Source organism: Marmota flaviventris, chromosome 1, assembly GCF_047511675.1.
Source record: "Marmota flaviventris isolate mMarFla1 chromosome 1, mMarFla1.hap1, whole genome shotgun sequence".
NCBI lineage: Eukaryota > Metazoa > Chordata > Mammalia > Rodentia > Sciuridae > Marmota > Marmota flaviventris.
In genome coordinates, this window is record NC_092498.1 from 23,328,730 (window position 1) to 23,345,206 (window position 16,477).

At 45.5% G+C, this 16,477-nt stretch overlaps 1 protein-coding gene across 1 annotated transcript in view; it reads left to right on the forward strand.

The window, feature by feature from the left end:
- Positions 1 to 16,477, forward strand: part of Copg2 (COPI coat complex subunit gamma 2) — a 135,488-nt gene that overhangs the window by 84,369 nt on the left and 34,642 nt on the right. The gene's annotated exons all lie outside the window — the stretch shown is intronic.

Sequence of the window (16,477 nt, forward strand, 5' to 3'; positions counted from 1 at the left end):
CTTTTTTCTTCTCATTTCTTTCTTTTTTTTTTTGTACTTGATTTCTTAACCTTTATTCAGTTTTAACAGAATAAGCACACATCACATTTATGTTTTGAACAATTTTTACTACTTGTAAGTACAGGAAAAGCAGAGGTTAACAAAGTTAACAAATATTGGGGAAGTTACAGAGTTACAAGAAATCATAGAAGTACTAGTAAATAGTTATCCCTGGTCATCATTCATTAACATTTGAGACTTAACCTGCTTTCCTTTAGCCTCTCTTCTAACTCCCTTCTTTAATGTTGGTTCCTTGGAGCCCCTTTCCATTCTTATCTGTGTGGGTGCTAGACCAGGCTACTCAGACTCTGGCACGAGGTAGATTCAAGTTGGCACCATTGCTAAGTCTGAATCCCAGGTTGTTCCCTCTGGTCTTGGGTGGAACTGCACTTTTATTCCACAGCCACCCTGGATCTATAACCTCCTGGGTGGGAAGGCACTTTCCTATCTGGCCTCTGATACTTCTCCTTTGAGCTTTAGGCCATCTGGCTTTAACCTTTAATTACCTCCTTTGTCCCTTTGTGAGGTTCCTCAAGTTCTGTTTCCTTGTAGCTTCACTTTCTCTGCTGCTCTGTTTTCCTTGCCAGTTAGATATGCCTGAAATGTGTCCACTAGCCACTAATTAAACTGGCTGTACTCTTAAGTAAAGCTAGATTTATTTACCCTTATCCAAACTAGTATCTGGGCCCAGCCTTGCTTAATGTAGCCCTGTGGCTTCTGCCATCATCCTGGGAGACTCTACATTGTATCATTCTTTTTCCAGTAGCCATCTATCTGTTCTTGCTTCAAAATTCCTCTCCCATTGTACTTCTCACCAAATTTCTGTTTTTTTAAGGGATGCCATTAATTTGCCATTTAATTTCAGAGGGAAATGAAATGCTGAACTCATTGAAAAATCTAGTCTTTGTCAATTGAGAATAATAGCTCCTCCCATTCCCCAGGTTTTCATTTTGATAACTGATAACACAGGTGCCCCATACCCCAGGGAGTGGAATTAACAGAATACAATAAGTACAATTACAATACCAAAATACACAATACAATAATATTGAAGTTACAGAAGTTACATATATTATAGGAGAACAACAACATCAACAACAATAACAGAAAGCACTTCCACTGAGAGGAAGAAAGAGGAAGTTTTCTCGCCCCTCTTCATTAAGATGTTTATATTTCTTTTTGAAACGGATCTTACAAATTAGCCCAGAGGTTTCAACTTTTGGTCTTCTGGCTGTGGACTCTTTTAATTTTCATTGATAAAAATGTGGCAATTAGAGAATTTTCTTTCTTTTATGTTAAATTCAGTGATAGAATGTGGTTATAAACTCTTACCAATGCATCTTCAGAAAAAAAAAGTGGAATCTTGTCTCAGTGTGTAGACTTTAAAATTTGTGCTAGTTATCAATAATGTCTGACCCATTACAAACTCCTTTCTATTCTTTAGTTTTTTTTTTTTATAATCCATGGCCAATCCAAAATATTTGCTATATTCAATGAAAAAAGTGAAATACCAGGGCATAGATGGTAATGAAAGTCTTTTACCCTTCCTTCTTTCTCTCCCTCCCTTCCTCTCTCTCCTTACTATTCCTTCCTTCCTTCTTTCTTTTTTCCATCACAATTACTCCAGTTTTACCAGTTACATCAAAATCTGTCACCTCTACATCTCATCTAAGAAAAATATTTTCCTTATAGTTACAAGGGAAAAAATAGAAGTACTTGGTCGAGATTTCCTTCAACTTGAAAACAATATAGGTTTTGATTTCTGAACATGTTACGTACTGACTTGGTGACTTTGGACAAATTATTTTGTCTGTGTAAGCCTATTAAGTAGGGTATTTAACATGGTGCTGGACACCTAGTAAATAATAAATGCTATTTTAATTCTGGAATTATTTATTTTCTCCCTTTATCATCTTTAAAATCTAGTCTTCCACAAGTGAAAAGACATACACCCTCCAGAAAGTTGTTCCTTCAATTATAACTTTCTTCTCTCAAATTTTAAACTTCCTTGCACCCCCTTACTTCATAAATGTACAAAAATGTACCCTATCTGAAAAAAACTACTTTAATCAAGCATCATGATATTATCATAACACCTCCTTTCAAAGCTTGGGTAATTTCTTGAAAAAGTTATCAACCTCATAAGTTTTGACTCAGTTACTCCTACTTACTATCTTTTGTTCTCTTACTCATTTACCCACTGAGGCTTAGAAAACCTTTAAAGGCAACATTCCTTTTTTGCATCCTCATTCAGCAACTTTCCTTTCTTTCCCTTCTCTTCCCTTTCGTTCCTTTTCTCCCCTCCCCTTTCCTCCCCTCCCCTCCCCTCCCCTCCTCTCCCCTCTTCTTTGTCTCTCTTTCTCTCTTTCTCTGTCTCTCTTTTTTTTTAATCCTGGGGATTAAACCCAGGACCTTGCACAACTTGTGATCCTCTTGCCTCAAACTTCCTAAGTAGCTGGGATTATAGACATGTGCCACCTAGCAAAAATGCCTAGCAAAAATGTTTTTTGTTTTTTTTTTTTACTTTCCTCTAAATAATTCTTGTATCAGTTAACAATATATAGTATATATGCAACATCGATCAGTTACTCCCCATTTTGGCCCTACCTCTTGACCTTTTTATTCTACTACCTATTCAGAACCATTCTAAACCCTGTATTGCTTTTGTTATTTTACTACCAGTCCTTATTGCATCATATTTCTCATTATCTGGAACCATTTCACAATTATAAATAACTAATTTTAAAAACAGTCTTTGATACAAAATATCTATTCTAAAATCAACTTCCAACAGTACAGGTATATGAGTTCTTTTCTCTGTTTTTCACTAGGGGATACTGCCTGTTATATAACAACACATGATGTTTTCATATATACTTCAACTCTGGACTTCCTGCCCACATGTCCTTGAAGTGCCATCTTGACTTAAGCTTCCACTGCAATCTGATGGACCCAGAATTCTTCTTTGAATCTATAGCCTTCCACTCACTGTTTTTTGTTCTATATTAACCATATTAACTCTTAGCATTCTGTGTGAATTCACAACTTCAATTAAGTAATATTTACCTTGGAGTTTTTTACTTTGACTCACCTCTACTTACTTACTGGGATCTACATTAATAACCCATAATGAAACTTTGCATTCTTCCATGCTAAGCATTTAATCTGAGTTCTTGGTCAAATACTGAAAGATCATGTTTGATACCACATTAATATTCAACTACCATCTCCTCTGTTTTTAACTAGAATTTGTTTAAGTCAGGCCTGAAACTCAATATTCTACAATTGGACCCACTATGAGATCTGCCAGTATTCCCAGGATCTGACTGGATTCCTACTGGAGAACTTACTTTTCATTGTTTCATTTATCTTTACTCAGCCTGCCTTTCTTTAAACTCACTGGAATTTTCTTTTCAAGCCATCTTCCTATCCTATTTGATGTTCCCTATTTGAAATGGTTCCAGATGATGAGAAATATAATGATCCCATCATTTCGATGTCGTTAATCTTTACTGCTGACCTTATTCAGGTGATCCCATATCTCCAGAATGAAACTTAAACATAGAGTACACACTCATTTAATCTTTTTGCCTTAGTGGAGAAAACCTGATCTATTGATCATAGAAATGAGATTCCCAATGTGAATATGTGTTGGCTTACTTACTAACCTGCTTTCAGTGACCAAACATCTCTACCCTTTTACCTTCCAACACAATCAGCCTGCACCCTTGGTTTTATGAGGTTCTGGTCAGGCTCTCCCTTCAGATTTCACTTCAAAAATTTATCTCTATATGTGCATTTATTCTCCTGACTCTATTCTTTCATCAAGTGATTATCTGATGGAACTTTCAGGCAGCCACCAAATTATCTAGGGACAATTTCTTGTTTTCTCTTTTTCTGTACTTGAAGCTTAAAGGGAAATACTATCTATCTTATCAACTCAAAATTTCCTAAATAATTTCTGTAAGCAAAATTTCCGGGAAATTTTTAAATGAATATTATGCCCTCAACCCAATTTTGACTTTAACTAATATTTGTCTTTTAACCAGGTTAATTATAATGGAAACCATGTTAAATGTAACTCAACCTATGTTCAAATCTCATATATTTGGGAATTTTATACTGAACTCTGTTCTTTCCAATTCCTGAACTCTCAATAATTTCTGCCACTACCTTTCCTGTAAGTTAGCCTTAACTGTATAGAAATGTATAAGTACATTTTTGTTCTATTTTCTGAATCAATGAAGAAATTTCTGCAAAACATTGCTTGCCTTCTAGACACTAACTTCTCTGCCTACACTATACCTATGGTCTGTCCTTGAAATCCCGCATATCATTCACTGACTTATCTCCTAAGATGTGAGAACACCTCCATGTTGAGAACTCTTTTCTACCTCCTGCTTTTTCACACTGACCCCCTTAGTGAGGGTGAGCACCCACAAATTCAGGAGGTTCTGTACTGTCCAGTCTACTTTGTATCCCATCAATTCACCTGACCTATCTCAGTTTACAACCATCACTTTCTTTTTACTGCTACCTACTGTAATGTCTTTTCCGACAATGAATATGGAATAAATCCTTGTGTGAATCATTCCCTACATTTTCTTCCACTGTACTTTTCCAGAGATCCTCCTGTTCCTCCTAAACTCCAGTCAGACTTCTTGGCCACCTTGTCAAAGTCGATATAATTGCTTAGGAGTCTTTTCCTTGGTGTCTTCTTTATTCCTGGCCTATACTCACAGCTGCCAGTAGCCATCCTCTTTATCTCTAGAAGGCTGTACTCTCTCAGCTGTGTGATATCACCCTTAACCATGCTACCTTGTCAGTGCCACCATATTTACAGGTGCTTTGCTGTTCTCTAAAGGACTTGCACCTACTACCTGTTATTTTGCATGTCTTTGGATAGCATAGTGGTCCCAAAATTGTCAAGGTACCCAAGAAAATAGAGCCCCACTCTCCATTGTCCTCCTCACATCTCTCCTTCATGCTCTTTTGTCTTACCCATGCCATGTTCTTTTCTGCTTGCCTTTGCTCACCCGGATTCATCATTTTCTCTCCTTCCTCAGTCCTGATGTGCCTTTCTGGTGCAGTACCTTCCCCAATCTCTCAACAGCCTTCTCCTCTCCCAGCTGCTGGGCTCCTTCCTCTGCTCTTTCTCAATTCTTGTTGCCCCCTGCTCTGCAACATGTTGCAAACCCCTCACCTCCTCTGCCCTCTCCTGGGCCCAGCTGATCCTTTCTCCTGCTTTTGTCTCTACTGCAAAGCCAGGGCCAGTCATCTCCTCCCCATCTGCCATTCTTTCAGCTGCCATCTGTGAATCAGCTGGCTGATCCAGTAGTCCTCCTGTGTGTGCACACCCTTTTCGACCTGCCCTTCACAACCACTGCTCTCCCACATTCAGCGAGCTTTGCATCACAAAGATTGAACCAGACCTCCATGTTCTACCCAGCAGTCCCTGTGGCTGCAGGCTGTGGGTTCTATTTGGAGCTCTGGGTCCATGAGTCCCTGAAACCTTTCAGGTGGCCTTGCACATTCTTTCTTTCACATTCTGAAAAGGCTCTTAAGAAGTGTATTCTGATTCACCTACCTTGTTCCTGCCCCCCCCCCCCCCCCCCCCCGCCACACACACACACTTGTCTCCTGCCCTCACTCCTGCCCTGCACTTGCCACTATATCCCAATGCACACACCCCCATTCTCAGCCTGACTTGACACTGGGCCTAACAACAGTCTCTTCCTGGACACTGCCATCCATCCCACCCACTGCCTCTGCTCTTTCTGTTCCTCATGGGCAGTCAGCTCCTCCATGAGCTCACCTTCAGTGCTGGCTCCACTCCCCTCTGCCCCTTCCTTTCCTGTGTGCTACCAGCCTGCTCCTCTTTGCCCACACCCACACATCGTCCTCCTGTGTGCCACCCACCCCTCTCAGCCTCACTTCCACCTCAATCCTCAGCTGGAACCACACTATTGGTGCTGCTGTCCCTGCCCTTAGCAGAAAACCCCCACTCAGCCTCCATCCTCCCAGGTGCCCCTCTGCTTCATCCATTTCCTTGGTCTGATGGGCCTTTCCTCCCATGATTGACAGTCATATCTCTGATGCCTCCACCTACCCTGACTCACAGGTGTCAGGTGCTCACCCTCCCATCTCTGCCCCATCTCCTTTCTCCCCCCTCCACCAGTGATTCCCACCCGGGGACGCATGACACCCAGGTGGCCTATCAGAGTCATCTTTGGGTCAGTTTGTTGTTGCTGTTTCTGTTTGTGAGCAAATCAGTGCTCCCCCTGATGCTCTGATAGGCCTACCTGGGGGCCGTGCCCACAGCCCCCCCTCGGGTGGAATCCACCCCCCCCCACCCCCGGTTAAGAATCACTGGTGTGGACGCCACCTGTACTCTCTGGACTTCACTCTCCCATCTCCTACCTCCAGCCTTCCTCCAGTGGTGACCATTGGAGGTCCTCCCTCAAGGATCTCAGCACTTCCCCCTCTGATTTAGACCTGGCACTCTCCACTGGGATCCACCCCATTCCCCTCCCTGTCTACTCATTCCCCTTCCTGATCTAGGATCTGACCCATCCCAGCGTGTATGAGAGAACTGTTCTCTTGAAGGCCCTACCTCACCCCAGCCCTCCTGAACCGCAAAACCCATGAGACTACAATGCAGCTATCAGTATGTTTGACCCAAATGTGGTCCTCTGGGAGAATACTATTGCCCTTCTCTTAATCACTCCTTTCACTTAAGGTTCCTGGACAAGTGCTCCTCCACATACCACTTTGATCTTCCGGCCCCTCTGCCTTCCCTACAAACCAGCCCCTTCCCCTCCCTTCTACTCTCCCTTAGCTACTCTTGTTGTTCCTTGGGTAGATTCAGTAGTCTTCCCAGTCTCTAGTTGTTACTCAACATGACATGGAATCATTCCCCAGTTCAGTCAGTGAGATGTCTTCTCAATGTCTGGAGCTAGGCTCGTGTCCCCATCCCGAACTTCACTGTTCCCCAACCCTCCCCTCCCAGTCCCTATCCATTTCCTGTTCCAAGTTCCATCCTTGTCACCCTCCCTTCCCTGCCAGTTCCTTAATAAAGAGCCTGGCACAAAATGTGCATGCTTGGAACAATGGTCAAGGGTCTAAGAGCATGTGTTCCTCCCTGCCGTTTGCTGTCCACCCCGGTTTCTTCCTCAAGCCAAACCTTGCAGGCTGAACTGAGCACTCTTAATTGCCTTCATTCCAACTGTGAGATCACCCTCTTCTTACTCCCCATTGTTTTCTAGCCTGTCCCCCTTCCACCCCATTTTCTACTCTCCATCCTCCCTGGGGCATCCTTTAATCTTCTGTGTGTGATGTTCCTATGCATTACAGTACCCTCTACAGCCACATCCTTTTTTGATACTTTTTGGCTTGTGACCTGTTTCTCCTCTGCCTCCTTGGCCAAGGGTAGGCTTCATGGCTCATCTCTTTGACCTGTAAGTCTCTCAGCAACCTAGTCCCTGCCATGTCATCATATTCATTTTGTTCTTCATAGGGGTCTACTCCCTTCTTAGACTTGCTCTTCTACTCAATCTCTCTACCTCCCTCTCTCACCTTCTCATATTCAGCTGTTCACTGTCACTGGTCTGAATTTTCCATTTATTCCACCTCTACCTTTCATTAGATGCCTTCTTCATCTCGCCCATGCCAACCTTTCTCTTTTCTCTAACCCCTTTCATTTACTAGACTGATGTAAAATTCTATATCCAGTCCTGCCACCGCTTGCTCTTCTTTTCTCACCTCCATTATTTGCATTTGCCCTCTAAGAGGTACCATAGAGAATACAACCCTGCCTGTCATACTGACAGCCCCTGTGGCCCTCTGGTGTTGCTGCTTTTTTTCCTTATTATCATTTGACCACTCTACCTTCACTTTAAGACATTATTTTTATGTAGGTAGCATCCACACCCTCTTTTTCATGTCCTCCATCACCCTCTAGGTAAAGCCTGTAGAAGAAAAGCCCCCATTCTATCTATCCCTCAACCCTTGTGTTCTGGGCCAGGCTCCTTCCGACTGTGCCCATTTGCTACTAACCTAACCTTCTACCTCTAAACCGATGACACCATACTGGGTTGGAAGGTTCTCCCCAACCCAGGCTTCACTAAGTCCCCTTGAACAGCAGAAGAACAGATTCAGTAGTCACTGTGAGATGCCTGTCACACATTGATTCCCAGCTCCTCTTCTGCCATTTGCAAGCCTCTTTCTCTTACATACTGAACTCACTCTGCATGGGTCCACTCATATCCCTGAGGTACCTATAGTGCTGTCTGTGTAGGACCCATCTTAAAGTGCAACACCACCCAGTTTCTTCTTGTTAACCTGAGTCCCTTTGGCCCCCCTCCTTACTTCTTCCTAAGGGCCCACTTCTACAAGTGCTTCTCTTCCCTGCTTTGCTCTTACAGTGGACATTGATACCATTCATCATACCCACTTATTCCCTGAGATCTGCTGATGCCCTTGGTTTGGGAACTAAACATGCATTCCATGTGCCCCCTTTTTCATATTGGCGTCTTCATGTATATTGAAGCCAATAAAGTCTCATGAAATTATCTCATGATCAAAGTGCCCCTTTTTTTCCCCATCACTCCCTGGACACAACTTGAAACCCTCATATTACCTTCCAGTGGCACACCGATTCCAGTGTCTCTCATTCCACCTTTGCCAAAACATCCCTTGTGTGTTCTTCTACTTTACTTATCCAGGGACCCTCTGCTTCCTCCTCAATATCCAGTCATAATTTCCCAATACCTGCCAGTCAATCCACGGACTCAGGAGTCCCTCCTACTTTTTCTTTTCCCTTATTGATCTGCCCTCACTGCTGCCATATGGCCAGCGTCTTGGTGCCCAGTATGCTTTTATCACTTCATCTGCCATCTGAATATACCACTAACAATCCTAGCCTCTCAATTCCACTTTAGGAGAGACATTCATTTTGGTCTGAGACTTGTGAGCCCTGTGAGCTTTCATCATTTGCCATGCCTTTTATTGAAACTAACATTTCCTATGTGTCAAAATCACTTCAACCTCATTACTTTTGGCCTCCTCCCACCTTTCCTTCATGTCTTACACGTGCCATGTTCTTTTCTGCTTGCCTTTGCTCACCCGGATTCATCACTTTCTCTCCCTCCTCAGTCCTGATGCGCCTTTCTTGGTGCAGTACCTTCCCCAATCTCTCAGTCTTCTCCTCTCCCAGCTGCTGGGTTCCTTCCTCTGCTCTTTCTCAATTCTTGTTGCCCACTGCTCTGCAACATGTTACAAACCCCTCACCTCCTCTGCCCTCTCCTGGGCCCAGCTGATCCTTTCTCCTGCTTTTGTCTCTACCGCATAGCGAGGGCCAGTCATCTCCTCCCCATCTGCCATTCTTTCAGCTGCCATCTGTGAATCAGCTGGCTGATCCAGTAGTCCTCCTGTGTGTGCACACCCTTTTCGACCTGCCCTTCACAACCACTGCTCTCCCACATTCAGCGAGCTTTGCATCACAAAGATTGAACCAGACCTCCATGTTCTACCCAGCAGTCCCTGTGGCTGCAGGCTATGGGTTCTATTTGGAGCTCTGGGTCCATGAGTCCCTGAAACCTTTCAGGTGGCCTTGCACATTCTTTCTTTCACATTCTGAAAAGGCTCTTAAGAAGTGTATTCTGATTCACCTACCTTGTTCCTGCCCCCCCCCCCCCCCCCCCCCCCCCCCCCCCCCCGCCACACACACACACTTGTCTCCTGCCCTCACTCCTGCCCTGCACTTGCCACTATATCCCAATGCACACACCCCCATTCTCAGCCTGACTTGACACTGGGCCTAACAACAGTCTCTTCCTGGACACTGCCATCCATCCCACCCATCGCCTCTGCTCTTTCTGTTCCTCGTCGGCAGTCAGCTCCTCCATGAGCTCACCTTCAGTGCTGGCTCCACTCCCCTCTGCCCCTTCCTTTCCTGTGTCCTACCAGCCTGCTCCTCTTTGCCCACACCCACACATCGTCCTCCTGTGTGCCACCCACCCCTCTCAGCCTCACTTCCACCTCAGTCCTCAGCTGGAACCACACTGTTGGTGCTGCTGTCCCTGCTCTTGGCAGAAAACCCCCACTCAGCTTTCATCCTCCCAGGTGCCTCTCTGCTTCATCCATTTCCCTGGTCTGATGGGCCTTTCCTCCCATGATTGACAGTCATATCTCTGATGCCTCCACCTACCCTGACTCATAGGTGTCAGGTGCTCACCCTCCCATCTCTGCCCCATCTCCTTTCTCTCCCCTCCACCAGTGATTCCCACCCGAGGATGCACGACACCCAGGTGGCCTATCAGAGTCATCTTTGGGTCAGTTTGTTGTTGCCATTTCTGTTTGTGAGCAAATCAGTGCTCCCCCTGATGCTCTGATAGGCCTACCTGGGGGCCGTGCCCACAGCCCCCCCTCGGGTGGAATCCACCCCCCCCCACCCCCGGTTAAGAATCACTGGTGTGGACGCCATCTGTACTCTCTGGACTTCACTCTCCCATCTCCTACCTCCACCCTTCCTCCAGCGGTGACCATTGGAGGTCCTTGCTCAAGGATCTCAGCACTTCCCCCTGTGATATAGACCCAGCACTTTCCTCTTGGATTCACCCCATTTTCCCTCCCTGTTTACTCTCTGATCTAGGACCTGGCCTATCTCCTGTCTCCATCAGTGTTGTTCTTTTAAAAGCCTATCTTCTACTTTTAATGCCTTGCCATCTGGATATGTTTCCCTGAATTCCTGATCAATCTTTGATCCCTGTCTTGGCCTTCTAAGATTTTACTATTATCTCTTTTCCTTTATCTCTTTCCAGTGAGAGATGGGGTGCTCCTCCAGAGCTTATCCCTTTGTCTTCAAAACCTCCTACTTACCTTTGCATTTCCTTGCATTTTACCTGAAGTTACTCTCTTACTTTTTTCCATGGAAACACTTGTCTTTTTCCTGACTGTATTTATTTCCCTCAGCACTGACTGGCGGAATCCTCTACGGCCACACTCCAAGAAGATTGTTTTCTAATTTTCTACAACTTGTCTCATCTCCTTCTGCCATACCCACCTACCACCATGCCCCCCCCCCCAATTCCAAACCCCTCTGCTTACTAACCCTGCCTTATCAACCCTGATCCAAACCAGAAATCCACCTCAGCTCTCTCTCTCTCCCTTTTCAGACTCATAATAAAAACCTGGCTCAAACATTCAATAAAGAGCATGGGCCATGATTTACATCCTTCCCTAATGTTGAGGGCTTTACAGCCCATGTTCCTTTCTTCCTGTGTTATGTACCCTTTTTCTGTGTTTGCCTCCCCAAACTGAGACTTGCTTGAGTACTTTTGCCTTCTTTCCAACTGTGGAACCACCCTCTTCTCCTTACTCCTCCTGTTGCTCTCTGTATTGTCTCACTTCCACCCTGCTTTATGGGCTCCATCCTCCACTCTCTGCTTTTTCCACCCTACTTTCCGTGGGGTATATCTCCTCCTGCAATGCATTATTGTCCTATAGTCCCACAGTTGCTTACCAGTTGTATATGTCATACCCATTTCTTCTTTTTGCATCCTTGATAAAGGCAGTTTTCCTTCTTCACTATGCCCATATTTTTCTCAAGTACCCTGTGCCTGTCACTTTGAGGTGGTCCCATTTCTGCACAGTTGTGTGCACACTTCTTTTACCTACTCTCACAATTGCAATTCTTTCCAACCTCTCTCTCATTTTCTCTCATGGAACAGTTGGCTGTCACTAATTTGGAATTGCCATCATTCTGGCCTTCACTTTACTTTTCTAGGCTGTCTTTTCCTTATCCATTCCACTCCCACATTTCTTCCTCATCTCTCTTCCTGTTACAACAAGTTAGTTCTCACAAAACTCTACAAACTCTACAGGCATCCTGGCATTTCATTCTCTTCATCCTTTCCTTGCCCCCATCCCTTCCATTTCCCACCATAGACCCCACCAAAGAAATGCACCCCTGCCCATCAGTGTTGCTCTCTATCTACCATTTGAGGCTGTCCAGATCTGTCTCTTTCCATTTTCTCTCTTTTCAACACTGTCTACACAAGAGCCATATTCAGATATTAAGACCATCTTCTTCTAAAGGGACCACTCTCCATCCTTAGTGCCGGTCAACTTCTCTCATCATCTAATCAAGCCACCCAAAAAGGAAGAATTCATACTGCTAACATACCCTCACCTGGCCGTGTTCTCTCCAACTGTGTCAAATATCTGCTTCTCTAAATTTCTTCCTCTAATTCTGCACTTCCACAGTTCACCATCTCTCTCACCCTCACCCCCTGCTCAGCTACTGTAGTATACTGCAAAGATATGTGCCCACTAAATCTCCATTCTTTCATCAACCTGGAACTGTGGAAGCACAGACTTACTGATGATGACAAAACATCTTCTCTGCATTTGTTCCTTCCCACTTTGCTGCCACTTCAGGTCTTTTCCTTTCCACAAACTAGATTCAGTCTACATGAGTCCATGCTGTTACCTGCCAGTGTTGTCTGTAAAGGAGCCATCCCAGTGCGCAACACTGTCCAACTTCCTCTGTTGAACCCAAGTCACACTGACCCTTCCTGGATTCTCCATGTTCTGTCCTTCCGTTGTGCAGTGCCTTTCCTATTCTCTCAATAGCCTACTCTTCTTCCATCTTCTGGACTCCTTCTTTGGCTCTTTCTCATTCTTGCCTGGTGGACATCCATCTGTCATGCTCTGCCATGTGTTACAAATTCCTTACTTCTCTCCTCTGGGCCCAGCTGAGGCTTTCTATTCATTTGTCTCTACTGCATAGTGAGGTACAGTCATTCTTTCATCTGACAGATTGTGTAGTCCTCTTATGTGTACTCCTATCTTGACCTTCCTCCAAAGGGCCTCATTCTGCAAATGCCCAGGCTTTTGTTTCTCTTGGCTGTCCTGTTCCTGAAGTCTGGTCTAGATACCCTACAAGGCACAGTTTTGCCCTATATTACAACAAATCTGTTTGGAAGCTCTGCATTTCTCTGTCCTCTCTTACACATTGGATCGGTGACCAATGAAGAGTACCCGAAAAACTCCTGAGGTTTCTCTCGTTGTACTCACCTCCTCTCCATTTTTCATGTTAACCCATTTGAACAAAGTCAGGTCTTATATGTGCCTTTTGATGGATGCCAGACCCCAAGTCTTGCCTTCTTTACTGGATGTAGATTTGTACTGACACAACCCATATTCTGCATTTTCTCCCAGAGACCCTGTGCTTTCTCATAATGTCCAATTGTACCTTCCCTGCCACCTCCTAATCAGTCCATGAACTCAGGGGTCTTTTCCTCTGAGTTTGCCCCCTTCCTGAATTCCTGCTACCATTGCCAGCCTTTTGTTCCTAGTCAACTCTCCCAAGTCCATCTGTTATCTGAATTCACCCCTGATAATCCTACCATTTCAGTTCTGCCATATTAGATATCATTGTTTTGTGTCACAAATCCATCCATTAACCTTTCAGCCTCTCACCAAGCCCTTCATTATCACATGGTCCACATTTCCTAGGTGCCCATGGTCCCTTCAGCCTCATTCTCCTTTGGCCTCCTCACACCTCTCCTTTGCCCCTCATTTGTCTTACCCATGCCATACTTTTTCTCCTTAGGAAACATCATGAACACTGTCTCCTTTTGAGAATACAGTTCCTGGATTCTGCACGTTCTGTCCTTCCATTGTGCAGTGCCTTTCCTATTTTCTCAGTAGCCCACTCTTCTTCCATCTTCTGGACTCCTTCTTTGGCTCTGTCTCATTCTTGCCTGGTGGACCCACATCTGTCATGCTCTGCCATGTGTTACAAATTCCTTACTTCTCTCCTCTGGGCCCAGCTGAGGCTTTCTATTCATTTGTCTCTACTGCATAGTGAGGTACAGTCATTCTTTCATCTGAGAGATTGTGTTGTCCTCTTATGTGTACTCCTATCTTGACCTGTCCACAGGCCCCTGCTCCACCACATTCAGTCATATTTACATCACATAAACTATACCAAATTTGTGTGCTCTACCCAGCAAGCGTACACTTATGTCCCTGTGGCCCTAAGCCATGGGTTCATTCTGACTCATCGCAATCATAGTTCCTGTAACCTTTCTAGTGTCCATTCAGAAAACAAATTCTAAAAACATGGTGGGGATTTGTGCCCTGATTCGCCTACCACTCTTGTCCCCACATGGCTTTTGTCCTCGGCCCTCTTCCTGCTCCATACATGCCCATAACATACCAACAAATTCACCCACTCTCAACCTGACTTGCCACTGGACCTTACAACTCTCTCTTCCTAGACACTCATCCCACCCATCGCCTCTGCACTTTCTGTTCCTTCATCGGCAATCAGCTCCTCCATGAGCTCACCTTCAGTGCTGGCTCCACTCCCCTCTGCCCCTTCCTTTCCTGTGTGCTACCAGCCTGCTCCTCTCTGCCCACACCCACACATCGTCCTCCTGTGTGCCACCCACCCCTCTCAGCCTCACTTCCACCTCAGTCCTCAGCTGGAACCACACTGTTGGTGCTGCTGTCCCTGCCCTTGGCAGAAAACCCCCACTCAGCCTCCATCCTCCCAGGTGCCCCTCTGCTTCATCCATTTCCTTGGTCTGATGGGCCTTTCCTCCCATGATTGACAGTCATATCTCTGATGCCTCCACCTACCCTGACTCACAGGTGTCAGGTGCTCACCCTCCCATCTCTGCCCCATCTCCTTTCTCCCCACCCCCACCAGTGATTCCCACCCGGGGATGCACGACACCCAGGTGGCCTATCAGAGTCATCTTTGGGTCAGTTTGTTGTTGCTGTTTCTGTTTGTGAGCAAATCAGTGCTCCCCCTGATGCTCTGATAGGCCTACCTGGGGGCCGTGCCCACAGCCCCCCCTCGGGTGGAATCCACCCCCCCCCACCCCCGGTTAAGAATCACTGGTGTGGACGCCACCTGTACTCTCTGGACTTCACTCTCCCATCTCCTACCTCCAGCCTTCCTCCAGTGGTGACCATTGGAGGTCCTCCCTCAAGGATCTCAGCACTTCCCCCTCTGATTTAGACCTGGCACTCTCCACTGGGATCCACCCCATTCCCCTCCCTGTCTACTCATTCCCCTTCCTGATCTAGGATCTGACCCATCCCAGCGTGTATGAGAGACTGTTCTCTTGAAGGCCCTACCTCACCCCAGCCCTCCTGAACCGCAAAACCCATGAGACTACAATGCAGCTATCAGTATGTTTGACCCAAATGTGGTCCTCTGGGAGAATACTATTGCCCTTCTCTTAATCACTCCTTTCACTTAAGGTTCCTGGACAAGTGCTCCTCCACATACCACTTTGATCTTCTGGTCCCTCCACCTTGCCTACAAACCAGCCCCTTCCCCTCCCTTCCACCCTCCCTTAGCTACTCTTGTTGTTCCTTGGGTAGATTCAGTAGTCTTTCCAGTCTCTAGTTGTTACTTAACACAACATGGAATAATTCACCAGTTCAGTCAGTGAGATGTCTTCTCAATGTCTGGAGCTAGGTTCGTGTCCCCATCCTGAACTCCATTACTCCTCAACCCTATCCTCCCATCCAACTAGTCAACCCCAAGCTAGTTCCTGTTCCAAGTTCCATCCTTATGACCCACCCTTCCCTGCCAGATCTTTAATAAGGAGCCTGACACAAAATTTGGAGCCCTCTAAGGACCTTCATTCTGATTCTGGTATCACTCCCTTCTCCCTCTTGTTCCCCATGTTGCTGACCAACCTGTCACTTCCATCTTGCTCTCTGTTTTCCATCCTCCCTGGTCTTTCTGCTACCTGTCTCCCTCCCTTAGGTGACTCCTGTGCTCTGCATCCTCCTATAGCCACACTTTTTGCTTTTTTTACTTGTGATTCCCTTTTTTTTATTTAGTTATAGGTAACAGAATATCTTTAGTTTATTTTTATATAGTGCTGAAGATTGAACCCAGTGCCTTACACATGCTAGGCAAGCGCTCTACCGCTGAGCCACAACACTAGCCCTCCTTTCTTTTCTTTGTCTTCCTGGCCAAGGGCAGACTTCTTGCCTCATCTCTGACCTATACTTATCTAGTGACCTAGTGTCTTCTACATCATCAGATTCATGCCTGCCCCCCCACACACACCCAGTAAGGGACTGCTCTCTTGAACCCACCCTCACTGCTCAGTCTCTTTCTTCTTTTCCATATTCCTCTGATTTTCTAGAACTATCAACTGTCACTATCTGTATCTTTCATTGATTTTGACCTAGCCTTCCCCCAGGTTGCCTTTTCCAATCCAACCTTTTATTCTTTTCTCTTCCTGTTCCATTAGGGTTTTGCTGGTTCCCTCAAAACTACAGCCAGTCCTTAACTTACTGCTCTGCATCCTTTCCTCTCCTTTGTCACTTCTGTTTGCCACCAGGAGGGCTCATGAAGCGAAGTGCACCCCTGCCCATTGCCCTGGACGCCACCTGTCTCTTC